The sequence below is a fragment of the Aethalodelphis obliquidens genome, unplaced genomic scaffold (genome assembly GCF_003676395.1).
Source record: "Aethalodelphis obliquidens isolate GAN/ISIS:26980383/991018 unplaced genomic scaffold, ASM367639v1 scaffold58, whole genome shotgun sequence".
In the NCBI taxonomy this organism is placed as follows: Eukaryota; Metazoa; Chordata; class Mammalia; order Artiodactyla; family Delphinidae; genus Aethalodelphis; species Aethalodelphis obliquidens.
In genome coordinates, this window is record NW_020838002.1 from 33,612 (window position 1) to 49,193 (window position 15,582).

General features: G+C 40.7%; 1 pseudogene; it reads left to right on the plus strand.

Moving 5' to 3' along the window:
• The first annotated feature begins 1,031 nt into the window (after positions 1-1,031).
• Positions 1,032-13,442, plus strand: LOC113609648 (RAD52 motif-containing protein 1-like; annotated as a pseudogene).
• The last annotated feature ends 2,140 nt before the right edge of the window (positions 13,443-15,582 follow it).

Sequence of the window (15,582 nt, forward strand, 5' to 3'; positions counted from 1 at the left end):
GCCGATGCAGGGGACGGGGGTTTGTTACCCGGTCTGGGAGGAACCCACATGCCGCGGAGCGGCTGGGCCCGTGAGCCATGGCCGCTGATCCTGCATGTCCGGAGCCTGTGCTCCGCAACAGGAGAAGCCACAGCAGTGAGAGGCCTGCGTACCACCAAAAAAAATAAAATAAAATTAAAATTAAAAAATAAAATAAATAAATAAAAATACTATTGAGGTTGTCTGTAAGACAGTCAAGCTGAGTTGTGATGGTGAATGCTTGACAGACGTCACACGTTGTGGTGAGTCTCAGTTGCGGGATAATAAATTTTTAATTTAATTTTTATTTTAATTTTTAATCAATGATGATAAATTTTAAAATGAATGATGTAATTGCAATATTTTAATTCATTCATTCAGAGTTCCAGCTCCCTAAGTTTCTAAGAACTACCCCCTTGCTAAAAATTAGACTATTGGTTACATTATTAAGCTAATAATAGCTCAGTTACATTGTTAGCTTAATAATGTAACTGATCCACATACATAAAGGAACAAGAGAAAGGAATGGAAAGGAGAAGGGAATTATCATTAATGGCCACATATCCCATGCTGTGCTCTCTGCAAATGAGAACTTATTCATATAGTGCATCATAGTTTGTAAACTGATTTTATATTCATTAGGTCTTAAGTACCCTTTGTCTTATAGGACAGGTGTAAATATATTATTGTTTATTTTGTTTGTTTCTGCAATTTTATAAATAGTAAAAGTGTTACTGTTTCATGTCCTATTTGGCACCTGAGAGTTTCTGGTTCCATAACCAGAAGCTGCTACCTAGCCCTTCTAATGGATGGGAGAGATAGTTTATTCTTAGACTGTCCAGCTCTGTATTTGCTCTGAATCTCAAGCTTTTCTATCCAGAAAACACTCAGGGGCTTTCAACTATTTTTCTATATATTAGAGTTATTGGCACTAACTTTTTAAAAAGTGTGGGCTCGTGTGCGCAGGCGCAGTCCGCTTGTGCCCCGAGCCGCACATGCGGGGTGAAAGTAGGATGGTGGATTTGGTACCTTTTGTGGTTGCCATCGGTGGTGACAAAACCTTGCTGGTGTGGGAGCTGTGATCTGGACCCACGGCCGAGACCTTGCAAGTGAGCCGAGCCGGGGCAGAGGGAGGGGTGGAGGAAGCCGCCCCGCGCCCCAGTAACTGGGACTGCTTCGGTACCTCATCTGCCTGTGGTCTCCACTGAGAGGAATCTTAGTTCTAGAGCTGACCTGAGCAGCCAGCTCGCCCCCATAGATTTTTGAGAGATAGTTCCCAACTGACGGCATCGCCTCCTAATGCTTCTCGGAGCTAAGGATTTCAGAGGGAAACTTGTTCATGAAATGAGAAGTGTTTGGAGTTGCAGGCTTACCACAGTTACCTGTGCCGAAGGGCTGGCAGAATATAAGGGAAAGGGTGGTTTGGTTTCCCGGGCGTGAAATTTCCTGCACTTACTTAGCGTGGGACCAGCCTACAGCATTCTCTGTTCACAGTCTTCTCCCACTTTGGCCTTCTGTAGTCGGTCCAAGTCTTCGCAAATGCAGCAGTGGCTGGTCCTGGTTCTATGCCATCATTAAGTTTTATTCAGCAAGGGATGCCCACAGAGCCCAAAAGGCATGCAACCAGAAGCAGCTTTTTCACACATCTCCAGTGAAGGTGGGTCCAAATGTGGAATTCGTCGCTCTACTGGGATGAAGTGCTGAATTTAAAGCTAATTGGCCATTGGGAATTCCCTGGCGGTCCACTGGTTAGGACGCTGCACTTTCACTGCTGAGGGCCCGGGTTCCATCCCTGTTCAGGGAACTAAGATCCCGGGGGCGGGGGGGGAAATGGCCAGCGTTTGTACAGCACTGTGCTGTACAGAATGCTCTCAGATGCACTGCTCCACTGATCCCCCAGTTCTCCAGTTCTTTCTTTCTTTTTTTTAGATGAAGAAACTCGAAATCAGGATGGTTAAGTGACTTACTTAAAGTTCATGACAGCAAATGTGGAAACTAGAGGCCAAATGCAAAGTTGACTGATGTTAAACCCCATGTCATTTTATGCTGCCCCTTAATTTAAGAAATCTTCACAAGAGTCTTCCTTATATTTACTTTTATGTGGATTTTAAATGTGTGAGGTTGACAAAAATTTTTTTTAATTAATTAATTAATTTTTGGCTGCATTGGGTCTTGTTGCTGCGCCCTGGCTTTCTCTAGTTGTGGTGAGTGGGGGTTGCTCTTCATTGCGGTGCGTGGGCTTCTCATCGCGACGGCTTCTCTTGTTGCGGAACACGGGTTCTAGGCATGTGGGCTTCAGTAGTTGTGGTTCACGGGCTCTAGAGCACAGGCTCAGTAGTTGTGGCACATGGGCTTAGCTGCTCTGCGGCATGTGGGATCTTCATGGACCAGGGATCGAACTCGTGTCCCCTGCATTGGAAGGCAGACTCTTAACAACTCTGCCACCAGGGAAGTCCTGAGCTTGCCAAACTTTTGTCAGATGTAACATAAAGGAGGCTTCATCATCATCATCACTCTCAAACTGCCTATTCAGAACCCCCTTCAGATTCCAGAGGATCATTAAAATATTCTTTAATGCACTGTAGAAAACTTATTCCATATCAATATGCCATCCAATTTTACTTCCCCAGAATGAACATTTCATTATGTGCCTCCATTCAGCCACCATTCCTTTTTCAAGGACCTTTTCACTTCCTCTGAATAAGTGAGTGAGGCTTAGATTTCCCAGACCTTTCACTTTATAATTGTGTGTCTTCTCTGATTGGCTTCTTGCTCTGGCTACTTCCTACTGACCTTGCTGCTTATTCTCACCCATATTTCTTTACTCACTAATTTCACCTTTATTGAATCTGAGAACTCTCCTCAGATGTGACTCCAGGTACACTACCTCCCACTTCTGTACCCTGTTTAACACCCTCTTCAATCCTGGCTGTACTCCCTGGGATTGAAATGATTTTGTGTCAGACATTCCTTAATTTGCGGACCCTGCAACCATTTCACATAACCACTCAGATATTACAGATGATCCTGGAAAGATTATGAAACAGTTACGTGGTATCAGTTGTGAGTAATGAATTCTTTTCTTATATTGGACATTAAGACCATTGCATAAGCTTAGGTTCTGAGATTTTCACAGCATAAAGCCCATCACTGATAAAATAATGAAGAAAAATTTCTACAACTCACTGTAGTGTTGAGAGGAAAGGACATTCGTATTAGATTTCTTTATTTAATGCAGAGCCTTAGTTTAGTACCCACACCCCCGAAATTGTTATCTACTTTAATTATGCGTTCTTTTTAAATTTTATTTATTTATTTATTTGGTTGCACCGGGTCTTAGTTGCAGCAGGCAGGCTCCTTTCGTTGTGGCTCACAGCCTCCTTAACTGTGGCGTATGAACTCTTAGTTTCAGCATGCATGTGAGACCTAGTTCCTTGACTAGGGATTGAACCCGGGCCCCCTGCATTGGGAGCATGGAGTCTTAACCACTGCAGCAGCAGGGAAGTTCCAAATCTGTGTTCTTTAACTCATTGGCAGGTATACATATTTCTTATCTTTTTTCCCCTGCATTTTTAAAAAATACAGAAAAGAGAATAACATCTTAAAATAAAATGAAGGAAAGGCCTAATGTATCTGAGTTTTTCTCAGTAGCATGAAGGGAAATGTTTGCCAGCAAGAACTGTGGCAAGGTTATCCCAGATGTCAGCTGTCTCTACTACTCAGGAGCTCAGAGCCCTTCTGAAGCTTCATAATTGTCCAGGACAGCTCCATTATGACTCAACATACAGAGCCTAGCCTCCCATGCGACACTCAATATTTAAAAATTAGTCTTCATTTCTCCTTCCCAGCAAGTAGCTTCAGTTGGAGAAAGTAATTTTATTTTCTTATGTGCTCATTCATTCACTCAGTCACCAGACCATCACTCCTCTATTATATGCCAAGATCTATGCTTGTTTCTGGTAATAAGGAAAGAATAATATATGGTTCCTTCAAGCACTTAAGGAGTTCATAAACTAGTGACAGAGGAAGATGCACAAACAAATCAATAAAGAAGTAACAATGCTTTCACTTTATTTGTATTATTTGAATTTTATGACTATATTTATATACTACACCCTGTTCAAAGTGGAAATAGACATTTAAGAAAGAACTAGTGATGTAAAAAATCCACAGTAATATGTAAATGACTTAGGGAGTTAAGACTGGAAATAGTTGCACTTTCAAAGAAGCTTGTTAATGCAGATGAACCTCTAATTCTTTTGGTTACTTTATTTACATTTATAGACGTATATGTCTTCCCTCTTCTAACAGGCATTAGTAACATGGGGAGGGGGTGCTACAGATTAAGGTCCTAATTCAGTGGCAGGCCCATCTTATCTCCTCTTCAGGTCATATTCTCAAGCAGGAGCTACAGGATGAGACAACTAAAACAGTTCACTTCCTTTGTTTACCCCCAGCCCCATAATAGGCTTCTGCTGGGCTTCTTTGGTTGCTTTCATCATCACTTTCACCACCAGAGGTCAGGGAACCTTCCGGTTAATCAGGGGCCCTGGAAATGATGCAGAAAGTACTGACTTAAAAGTAATAAATAACATTTATTTAGGGCTCACTGTGAACTCATTGCTTAAAATGTCCTACTTAATCTTCACAACCACTCTATGAAATTGGTATTGATAAATCTCAGGTATATCCAAAATAAGTCTCTATGTAGGGTTGTGATAATTTTAGGTCTTTTATGTCTTTAGGTTCATTTCGGCACTAGACATAAGACGGTTGAACATAATACACTTGCCCTAAACAGCTCCAGATGCCAAGAATTGTCAAATTACTACTTTGGTTTCCATGGGTGGTCAAAAAGGATCATCAGGGTAAACTCTGTAGATTTTCTTTGACTAACCAGACTCCTTTCAACATTGAACTCCTAGACTTTAGAGAGAAGAATAGAACAGGGCTATGGGGAGGATGTGTGAGAGGCTTCCACATGGAAGTATCTGAGCATTGGCCTGCCACCTAGAATTAGTGATAATCTCAATGACTTGGATGGTGGTGTTCATAGTTTTCTCCAGTATTTGTATGGTATATAATAAAAAATAGTTGTCCATATCTAGTCATTCATTTGCAAGTCTCACTTGATTTTGAAGCTATAGAATACCTAAACTATTACCTGGGATTGCTGGAGTTTATTTTTTATTTATAACAACAGAATATGTTGAAGTCTAGGCTTTAATTCAAAATCCTAAGAGCTTCAGGATATTTCTAACCTTGAAGAAAGGGAAAATGAAGATATTGTGACATGACTTCCGAAGCAAAGCCTGAAGTTCTTCTGTGATTAGGGGTGGTGTTCCCCTCCCATGAGTGCAGGAGTTCTGGAGTTGGCATGGCTGAGGAACCTTTGGATAAGTTGGAGGAAGGTATGTGTGTGTGTGCCCAGGTGAGGGAGTGGGATTTCTCTTTTTTCCTTTCTTTCTGAAACTCAACTTTTCAAACATCATCACCTTTGCTAAGCAACTAAAACCCTGGGCAAAATTTTTCTGCCTGACAATATAGGTTTTTATCTTAGGCAATACCTGACACCACCATAAACTTTAGAATTTTAGAACTGACTGACTGCCAAGAAGCTTAGGAGGAGGGAAAATTAGTTAGGTTTTTTTTTGGTTAATAATTTGTGCTAAATAGTCCTTCAAATACAGATGTCTTCTGGCCTTCAGTTATCCCAAAAAAATCATTGTCTAAAGATTGAAATAGATGACTTCCGGGAAGATAGTGGAAGAGTAAGACGCGGAGATCACCTTCCTCCCCACAGATACACCAGAAATACATCTACACGTGGAACAACTCCTACAGAACACCTACTGAACACTGGCAGAAGACCTCAGACCTCCAAAAAGGCAAGAAACCTCCCCACGTACCTGGGTAGGGCAAAAGAAAAAAGAATAAACAGAGACAAAAGGATAGGGACAGGACTTGCACCAGTGGGAGGGAGCTGTGAAGGAGGAAAGGTTTCCACACACTAGGAAGCCCCTTCGTGAGCAGAGACTGCGAGTGGCAGAGCAGGGGAGCTTCAGAGCCGCAGAGCAGAGGACAGCAACAGGAGTGTGGAGGGCAAAGCGGATAGATTCCCGCATAGAGGATCGGTGCCGACCGGCACTCACCAGCCCAAGAGGCTTGTCTGCTCCCCGCAGCGAGCGGGGCTGGGAGCTGAGGCTTGGGCTTCGGTCGGAGCGCAGGGAGAGGACTGGTGTTGGCGGCGTGAACACAGCCTGAAGGGGGTTAGTGCGCCACGGCTGGCTGGGAGGGAGTCCATGGAAAAGTCTGGACCTGCCGAAGGGGCTAGAGACTTTTTCTTCGCTCTTTGTTTCCTGATGCGCGAGGAGAGGGGATTAAGAACGCTGCTTAAAGGAGTTCCAGAGGCGGGCGCGAGCCGAGGCTAAAAGCGCGGACCCCAGAGACAGACATGAGACGGTAAGGCTGCTGCTGCCACCACCAAGAAGCCTGTGTGTGAGCACAGGTCACTATCCACACCCCCCTTCCTGGGAGCCTGTGCAGCCCGCCACTGCCAGGGTCCCATGATCCAGGAACAACTCCCCTGGGAGAATGCATGGCGTGCCTCAGGCTGGTGCAACGTCATGCCGGCCTCTGCCGCCGCAGGTTGCCCTGCACTCCGTGACCCTCCCTACCCCCCGGCATGAGTGAGCCAGAGCCTCCGAATCAGCGGCTCCTTTAACCCCATCCTGTCTGAGCAAAGAACAGACGCCCTCCGTAGATCTACACGCAGAGGCGGGGCCAAATCCAAAGCTGAGCCCCTGGGAGCTGTGACAACAAAGAAGAGAAAGGGAAATCTCTCCCAGCAGCCTCAGTAGCAGCGGATTAAAGCTCCACAATCAACTTGATGTACCCTGCATCTGTGGAACACATGAATAGACAAAGAATCATCCCAAATTAAGGAGGTGGACTTTGAGAGCAGGATTTATTATTTTTTCCCCTTTTCCTTTTTTGTGAGTGTGTACGTGTATGCTTCTGTGTGAGATTTTGTCTGTATAGCTTTGCTTCCACCATTTTCCTAGGGTTCTATCCGTCTGTTTTTGTTTCTTTTAAATTTTTCCTTTATAATTATTTTTTTTAAATAACTTTATTTTATTTTACTTTATCTTCATTCTTTCTTTCTTTCCTTCCCTCCTTTAGACAACGAATCATCCAAATTGAGGAGATGGACTTTGAGAGCAGGATTTATGATTTTTTTCCCCCTTTTCCTCTATTTGTGAGTGTGTATGTGTATGCTCCCACCAAAAGACACAGATTGGCTGAATGGATACAAAAACAAAAGCCATATATATGCTGCCTTCAAGAGACCCACTTCAGACCTAGGGACACATACAGACTGAAAGTGAGGGGATGGAAAAAGTTATTCCATGCAAATGGAAACCAAAAGAAAGCTGGAGTAGCAATTCTCATATCAGACAAAACAGACTTTAAAATAAAGACTATTAGAAGAGACAAAGAACACTACATAATGATAAAGGGATCGATCCAAGAAGATATAACAATTGTAAATATTTATGCACCCAACATAGGAGCACCTCAATACATAAGGCAAATACTAACAGCCATAAAAGGAGAAATCGACAGTAGCACATTCATAGTAGGGGACTTTAACACCCCACTTTCAGCAATGGACAGATCATCCAAAATGAAAATAAATAAGGAAACACAAGCTTTAAATATTACATTAAACAAGATGGACTTAATTGATATTTATAGGACATTCCATCCAAAAACAACAGAATACACATTTTTCTCTAGTGCTCACAGAACATTCTCCAGGATAGATCATATCTTGGGTCACAAATCAAGCCTTGGTAAATTTAAGAAAATTGAAATTGTATCAAGTATCTTTTCCAAACACAATGATATGAGACTAGATATCAATTACAGGAAAAGATCTGTAGAAAATACAAACACATGGAGGCTAAACAATACACTACTTAATAACGAAGTGATCACTGAAGAAATCAAAGAGGAAATCAAAGTATAACTAGACAAAAATGACAGTGGAGACAAGACGACCCAAAATCTATGGGATGCAGCAAAAGCAGTTCTAAGAGGGAAGTTTATAGCAATACAATCCTACCTTAAGAAACAGGAAACATCTCGAATAAACAACCTAACCTTGCACCTAAAGCAATTAGAGAAAGAAGAAGAAAAAACCCCAAAGTTAGCAGAAGGAAAGAAATCATAAAAATCAGATCAGAAATAAATGAAAAAGAAATGAAGGAAACGATAGCAAAGATCAATAAAACTAAAAGCTGGTTCTTTGAGAAGATAAACAAAATTGATAAACCATTAGCTAGACTCATCAAGGAAAAAAGGGACAAGACTCAAATCAATAGAATTAGAAATGAAAAAGGAGAAGTAACAACTGACACTGCAGAAATACAAAAGATCATGAGAGTTTACTACAAGCAACTCTATGCCTATAAAATGGACAACCTGGAAGAAATGGACAAATTCTTAGAAACGCACAACCTGCCAAGACTGAATGAGGAAGAAATAGAAAATATGAACAGACCAATCACAAGCACTGAAATTGAAACTGTGATTAAAAATCTTCCAACAAACAAAAGCCCAGAACCAGATGGCTTCACAGGTGAATTCTATGAAACATTTAGAGAAGAGCTAACACCTATCCTTCTCAAACTTTTCAAAAATATAGGAGAGGGAGGAACACTCCTAAACTCATTCTACGAGGCCACCATCACCCTGATACCAAAACCAGACAAGGATGTCACAAAGAAAGAAACCTACAGGCCAATATCACTGATGAACATAGATGCAAAAATACTCAACAAAATACTAGCAAACAGAACCCAGCAGCACATTAAACGGATCATACACCATGATCAAGTGGGATTTATTCCAGGAATGCAAGGATTCTTCAATATACACAAATCAATCAACGTGATACACCATATTAACAAATTGAAGGAGAAAAACCATATGATCATCTCAATAGATGCAGAGAAAGCTTTTGACAAAATTCAACACCCATTTATGATAAAAAGCCTTCAGAAAGTAGGCATATAGGGAATTTTCCTCAACATAATAAAGGCCATATATGACAAACACACAGGCAACATCATCCATATGGTAAAAAACTGAAAGCATTTCCACTAAGATCAGGAGAAAGACAAGGTTGCCCACTCTCAACACTGTTATTCAACATAGTTTTGGAAGTTTTAGCCACAGCAATCAGAGAAGAAAAGGAAATAAAAGGAATCCAAATTGGAAAAGAAGAAGTAAAGCTGTCATTGTTTGCAGATGACATGATACTATACATAGAGAATCCTAAAGATGCTACCAGAAAACTACTAGAGCTAATCAATGAATTTGGTAAAGTAGAAGGATACAAAATTAATGCACAGAAATCTCTTGCATTCCTATACACTAATGATGAAAAATCTGAAAGTGAAATTAATAAAACACTCCCATTTACCATTGCAACAAAAAGAATAAAATATCTAGGAATAAACCTACCTAAGGAGACAAAAGACCTGTATGCAGAAAATTATAAGACACTGATGAAAGAAATTAAAGATGATACAAATAGATGGAGAGATATACCATGTTCTTGGATTGGAAGAATCAACATTGTGAAAATGACTCTACTACCCAAAACAATCTACAGATTCAATGCAATCCCTATCAAACTACCAATGGCATTTTTCACAGAACTAGAACAAAATATTTCACAATTTGTATGGAAACACAAAAGACCCAGAATAGCCAAAGCAATCTTGAGAACGAAAAATGGAGCTGGAGGAATCAGGCTCCCTGGCTTCAGACTATACTACAAAGCTACAGTAATCAAGACAGTATGGTACTGGCACAAAAACAGAAATATAGATCAATGGCACAGGATCGCAAGCCCAGAGATAAACCCACGCACATACGGTCACCTTATCTTTGATAAAGGTGGCAGGAATATACAGTGGAGAAAGGACAGCCTCTTCAATAAGTGGCGCTGGAAAAACTTGACAGGTACATGTAAAAGTATGAGATTAGATCACTCCCTAACACCATACACAAAAATAAGCTCAAAATGGATTAAAGACCTAAATGTAAGGCCAGAAACTATCAAACTCTTAGAGGAAAACATAGGCAGGGCACTCTATGACATAAATCACAGCAAGGTCCTTTTTGACCCACCTCGTAGACAAATGGAAGTAAAAACAAAAATAAACAAATGGGACCTAATGAAACTTCAAAGCTTCTGCACAGTGAAGGAAACCATAAAGAAGACCAAAAGACAACCCTCAGAATGGGAGAAAATATTTGTAAATGAAGCAACTGACCAAGGATTAATGTCCAAAATTTATAAGCAGCTTATGCAGCTTAATAACAAAAAAACAAACAACCCAATCCAAAAATGGGCAGAAGACTTAAATAGACATTTCTCCAAAGAAGATATACAGACTGCCAACAGACACATGAAAGTATGCTCAACATCACTAATCATTAGAGAAATGCAAATCAAAGCTCCAATGAGATATCATCTCACACCAGTCAGAATGGCTGTCATCAGAAAATCTAGAAACAATAAATGCTGGAGAGGGTGTGGAGAGAAGGGAACCCTCTTGCACTGTTGGTAGGAATGTAAATTGATACAGCCACTGTGGAGAAAAGTATGGAGGTTCCTTGAAAAACTACAAATAGAACTACCATATGACCCAGCAATCCCACTACTGGGCATATGCTCTGAGAAAACCAAAATTCAAAAAGAGTCATGTACCAAAATGTTCATTGCAGCTCTATTTACAATAGCCCAGAGATGGAAACAACCTAAGTGTCCATCATCGGATGAATGGATAAAGAAGATGTGGCACATATATACAATGGAATATTACTCAGCCATAAAAAGAAACGAAATTGAGCTATTTGTAATGAGGTGGATAGACCTAGAGTCTGTCATACAGAGTGAAGTAAGTCAGAAAGAGAGAGACAAATACCGTATGCTAACACATATATATGGAAGTTAAGAAAAAAGAATGTCATGAAGAACCTAGGGGTAAAACAGGAATAAAGACAGAGACTTACTAGAGAATGGACTTGAGGATATGGGGAGGGGAAAGTGTAAGCTGTGACAAAGCGAGAGAGAGGCATGGACATATATACACTACCAAACATAAGGTAGATAGCTAGTGGGAAGCAGCCGCATAACACAGAGAGATCAGCTCGGTGCTTTGTGACTGCCTGGAGGGGTGGGATAGGGAGGGTGGGAGAGAGAAAGATGCAAGAGGGAAGAGATATGGGAACATATGTATATATATAACTGATTCATTTTTTTGTGAAGCAGAAGCTAACACACCATTGTAAAGCAATTATACTCCAATAAAAAAATAATAAAAATAAAATAATGTTCCCCAAGCAAAAAAAATAAATAAATAAATAAAATAAAATGATGTTAATGCTGTGGGTCCAGAGACCATACTCTGAGAACCACTGCTCTATACCATATTGCTCTCATTCCTCTTTTGGGTAAACCTGGAGACAACAAGACCAGCTTTGTTTCCAACAGCCACATCTCTTTTCAAAGATGCCAACTGAAGACACCAAATCAAGTATGTGACAGCCTGTGTTGAGTCTGAAGTTGACCTCATTGTTAGGAGTTTAAAGATACAGATACAACCCCAGTTACCACAGTGCTGACTCAAAGTGTAAGACACTTGAACTCACGTATCAGAGGGACATTCTCTGAGGCTGGCATGATCTCTGCCACCATGAGCTGAAATACAGTCACGGCCAACAGTATGGTCACTCCCAGGGAGACCTTTTCACCAGAGGCTGCTGGGAGATAAAAACTCAAGGGAGCCAGAAAAGATATGAGGACACATGGGATGAGGAGGTTGACGATATAGAAAGAGAACTGCCGCTTTAGAAGGAGAGTGAATGTCACATCCGGGTAAGGCTCAGAGCAGCAGCCATAGGAGATCACATTCTTCACAGCAGGCATGCCATGCACCTCCCACTCTACATCTTTGATGAAGTCGGAGAGGTCTCCGCTGTCCAGGGCATTGAATATATCCACCTGATTGCCATTGTAGGTCCAGGAACCAAAGGTCAGGTTGCACTGCTGATTATCAAAGGGGAAGTAGGTGACATCCACCACACAGGAGCTTTTGGTGATGGCTGGTGCATCCCAGGTGATCAGCCCATCATACCGCAGGACCACGTTGGTGTTCACAGGCTCAGAAGATTCATCATCAGCCCTGGAGGTGAGAGGAGGAAAATGAGAGCTGCTCTCCAGGACAACTCACCAAACTCCTTACCCCCGATAGCTCACCGCCCTGTGCCCATCACTTCAGTGTCTTGGCAATGGATCACCATTCCTTGTCACCCTGGCTTGAAAGCATGGAATCAACTCTAATTTGCCCTTCTTCTCCATTTCCTGTGAATAGTTAGGGCCGAGTTCTCTTGGATTCTTTCTTTAAAGCATGTCTGCTTTATGTCCCTTCCTCTCCATTCCCAGTGCCACTCTCTTGGTCCAGGTATAATGATTCAAACATCCAGACAAAAAGTAAACGAGGCTAAAATCTAACAGGGGGCTCTGCTTACCTGATTTTGTTAACTGTGGACACAAGAATATTAAAGTAACTTTTTGTTGCTGTTGGAAAAAAAATATTGAAATAAACTCTTGTGTAAATGTTCAGTCCTTTGCCTTCTATAGAAGGGCCTGAGCAGAAAAAGTAAACGTAGATCCCTAGAAAGGGGATTCCTATTGGTACTGAGTTTTCTCTTAGAATCAATGGCACTTGGGCTTAGGGTTTTAAGTCAGAGGCAGGGCTGTTAGCGAATTGAGTGGAGGAGGCTCCACATCCACCTGAGTGGGTGATGGTTGAGGAGAGGCCAGATCATCTGCACTACCACCAAATCTATCTCACTGTATGAATCCAGCCCTTTATGCCCAGGAGAGCAGGGTCTGTAGCCGTGTAGCCTCAGCTTGTCCATTTGAAATCTGTGAGTATTATGAAAGTTGTGCCACGTTCTTGGTTTGCATTTACCATCAAGTATTATAGGAACTTTGAGAATAGATCTGAGCAGTAAAATGTGCCATGCCAGGGTATACCTACAACAGAGACATTCAACCGCACCCCAGTGTTGTGCCTGCCCTTAATCACTAAGATAATGATCTAAGAATCACAGATGCATTTTTAGTTTTAAACATATAACCTAGAAATCAGTTATTCAGATAGGCATTTTAAATTCATCTTTTTTTGTTGGATTTAGGGTCATTATCATTCCTTATGAAAAGGAAGGTAACCCAGAAGCTTGCTATTCAGAAGGCTATGACAGATGCATTCCAGAAACTGCTGATAGTGGTTTTAGGTAAGACCTTTTTGATTGTCCTTGAAGTGCTTCAGTTTCAGTGAGCAAATAAACTTATTTGAAAAGTTAATTGGATGAAAATAATGGTTATCTAAAACATTGCATATTCTTTCATTCACCAGATGTTTTCACAGCAGCAGTCTTAAATTTGTTCTTTATGGCATTTATGAGAAAAACGACAGCAAATATTATTGTCCCCAGTGTTTAGATGTAGAATGACTTGCCTCAGTTCATACAGAATGTGTTTGATCCAGTTCTTCCTCAATTGCTTGCTTATCATATAGAATAGTGTAGTGATTATAAGTCTTGGACACCTGTGTTTGAGTCCTAACTTTGTGTCTTAGATTGTTTTGTTGCTGTTGTCGCAATTTTAGTTTTTTCTAGCCAGAGACATTTGAAGGTATTTAATATCTGTAAGCTGCAATTTCTTTATCTGCAAATAGGGTTAGTAATTCAGCTTACCACCAAATGGGGGATATTGTAAGAGTAAATGAAATGATGAATGTAAAAAGCTTAGAACTATGCCTGAAACATAGTAAGCAGACAATATATATTGACTATTATTAATATTATTGTTGTTTTTTTGTTGAAGAGTTTATTAGATTATGTTTTTGGAGTCAATTTAATTTCAGCTTCCATTTCTGATATATTGGGTGAATATGATTCTTATATAATAATCGGCTACGTTTTTGTGAGCCTTGAAAGTGGTCATGCTACTGAAGAGCGTTGATTGTGTTCCCTATCGAGTTATATAGCAGTGAGAATGTCACAGGCAGTGCCCAAAGGAAACTTTATGATTAGTAGATTCCCTGAAGAGAATTGCTCACCTGCTTCACAGCCCTGCAGGCTGAGAGACTGAGAAATCCTAGCTAAGTTGTCTGAGACCTTATTTGCTTGTAAGAGTTGACCCTGGATTGGTCTTGGCCTTCCAGCCTGGGCAATCCTTCCAAGGAAGTTTGACTTCCCTGGTCATCAGGCAAAATCTCCATCAGCTGTCAAATCTGGGTAACAACCTTTAAGAACCAAACTAAATGTCTGGGTTGTTTGTTCCTAATATGCCAAGGTATTCCTTATATGTACTCAAAACTTTTTTTTAGACCAAAAAGCCTGGTGGCTCTAGCTTGCCTTGAGGAAAGCTGTATTGTTCAAAAGGTACATGGGCCAGTTGCTGCCAGTGGAGTGTTCAAATTCTCTCTGTCTCTGTCTCCAAAGCTTTGTTCATTGTATCTGGTAGAATTTTGTTCCCAAGGAGTAGGCACTTGCCTTGCTTCTAATACGAAGTATCTATTATAGTCCAGTGGTATGTATCCCAGGTTTGAACTCACTTTGACCCCCACCTCATACCTTACTATGTAATTGTATTGTGATTGAACATTTTTGTTTCCACAGCTTTAATTCCTATGTCATTATTCCTTAGTTCTTATTTCTAAGATCATAAAAGTTTTTGAAACAAAGTTGATATTTCTTATATATTTTTTCACAAATAATTATGATAAAAACTGAAGTGTCAGATGAGGGAACTTCTAGGAAAATGCTCTTATTTTCTGCTTTTAGAAATCAAAAGGATGTCTAATTATTGGGTGCTACCATTGTATACAGGAAGTTTTAGAACAAGAACATTTCTGAATTGATTCTTGTTAACTTTATTTCAGAAAATGGTAAAATAGCTGTGGAAGAGAGACCCTGTGAAGAGGTCACAGGTGCTAGAAACGAAGAGGAACTACAGGATTTAATTCAAGTATGTGGAGATAAAAACTCGAGGGGTACACAGCCAGTGTTGCCATAATTCAAAATAACCAGCAGGATTTGGAAGACTTTGGCATGTCTACTCAGCTCTGTCATCCTTAGGATAATGTGAAACTCTGAAACTGCTTTTGAGGCAGGGAATTTCTAGGACTTTTCCAAGTCCCAAGCCTTGTCTCTGGCCCCTTATTTGAAGTTTGGAGAGCAGGATTGAGGGCCATCAGTGTACGTCTACAGTTGTGGACACAGAAGAAGACACAGGCCTTTTAGAACTCCCCTCAAATAGAATTGCAGGAATTTGGGAACAAAGTAACTATGGCCTTAAGTGTGATTATGCTACAGAGTTTAAAAACTATTCATGTCTTTCAAGTAAGGTGTATAACCCAAATCTCATAATCACATATATATCTTGTGTTAAATATTTTGCCGAAGAACCTTTCT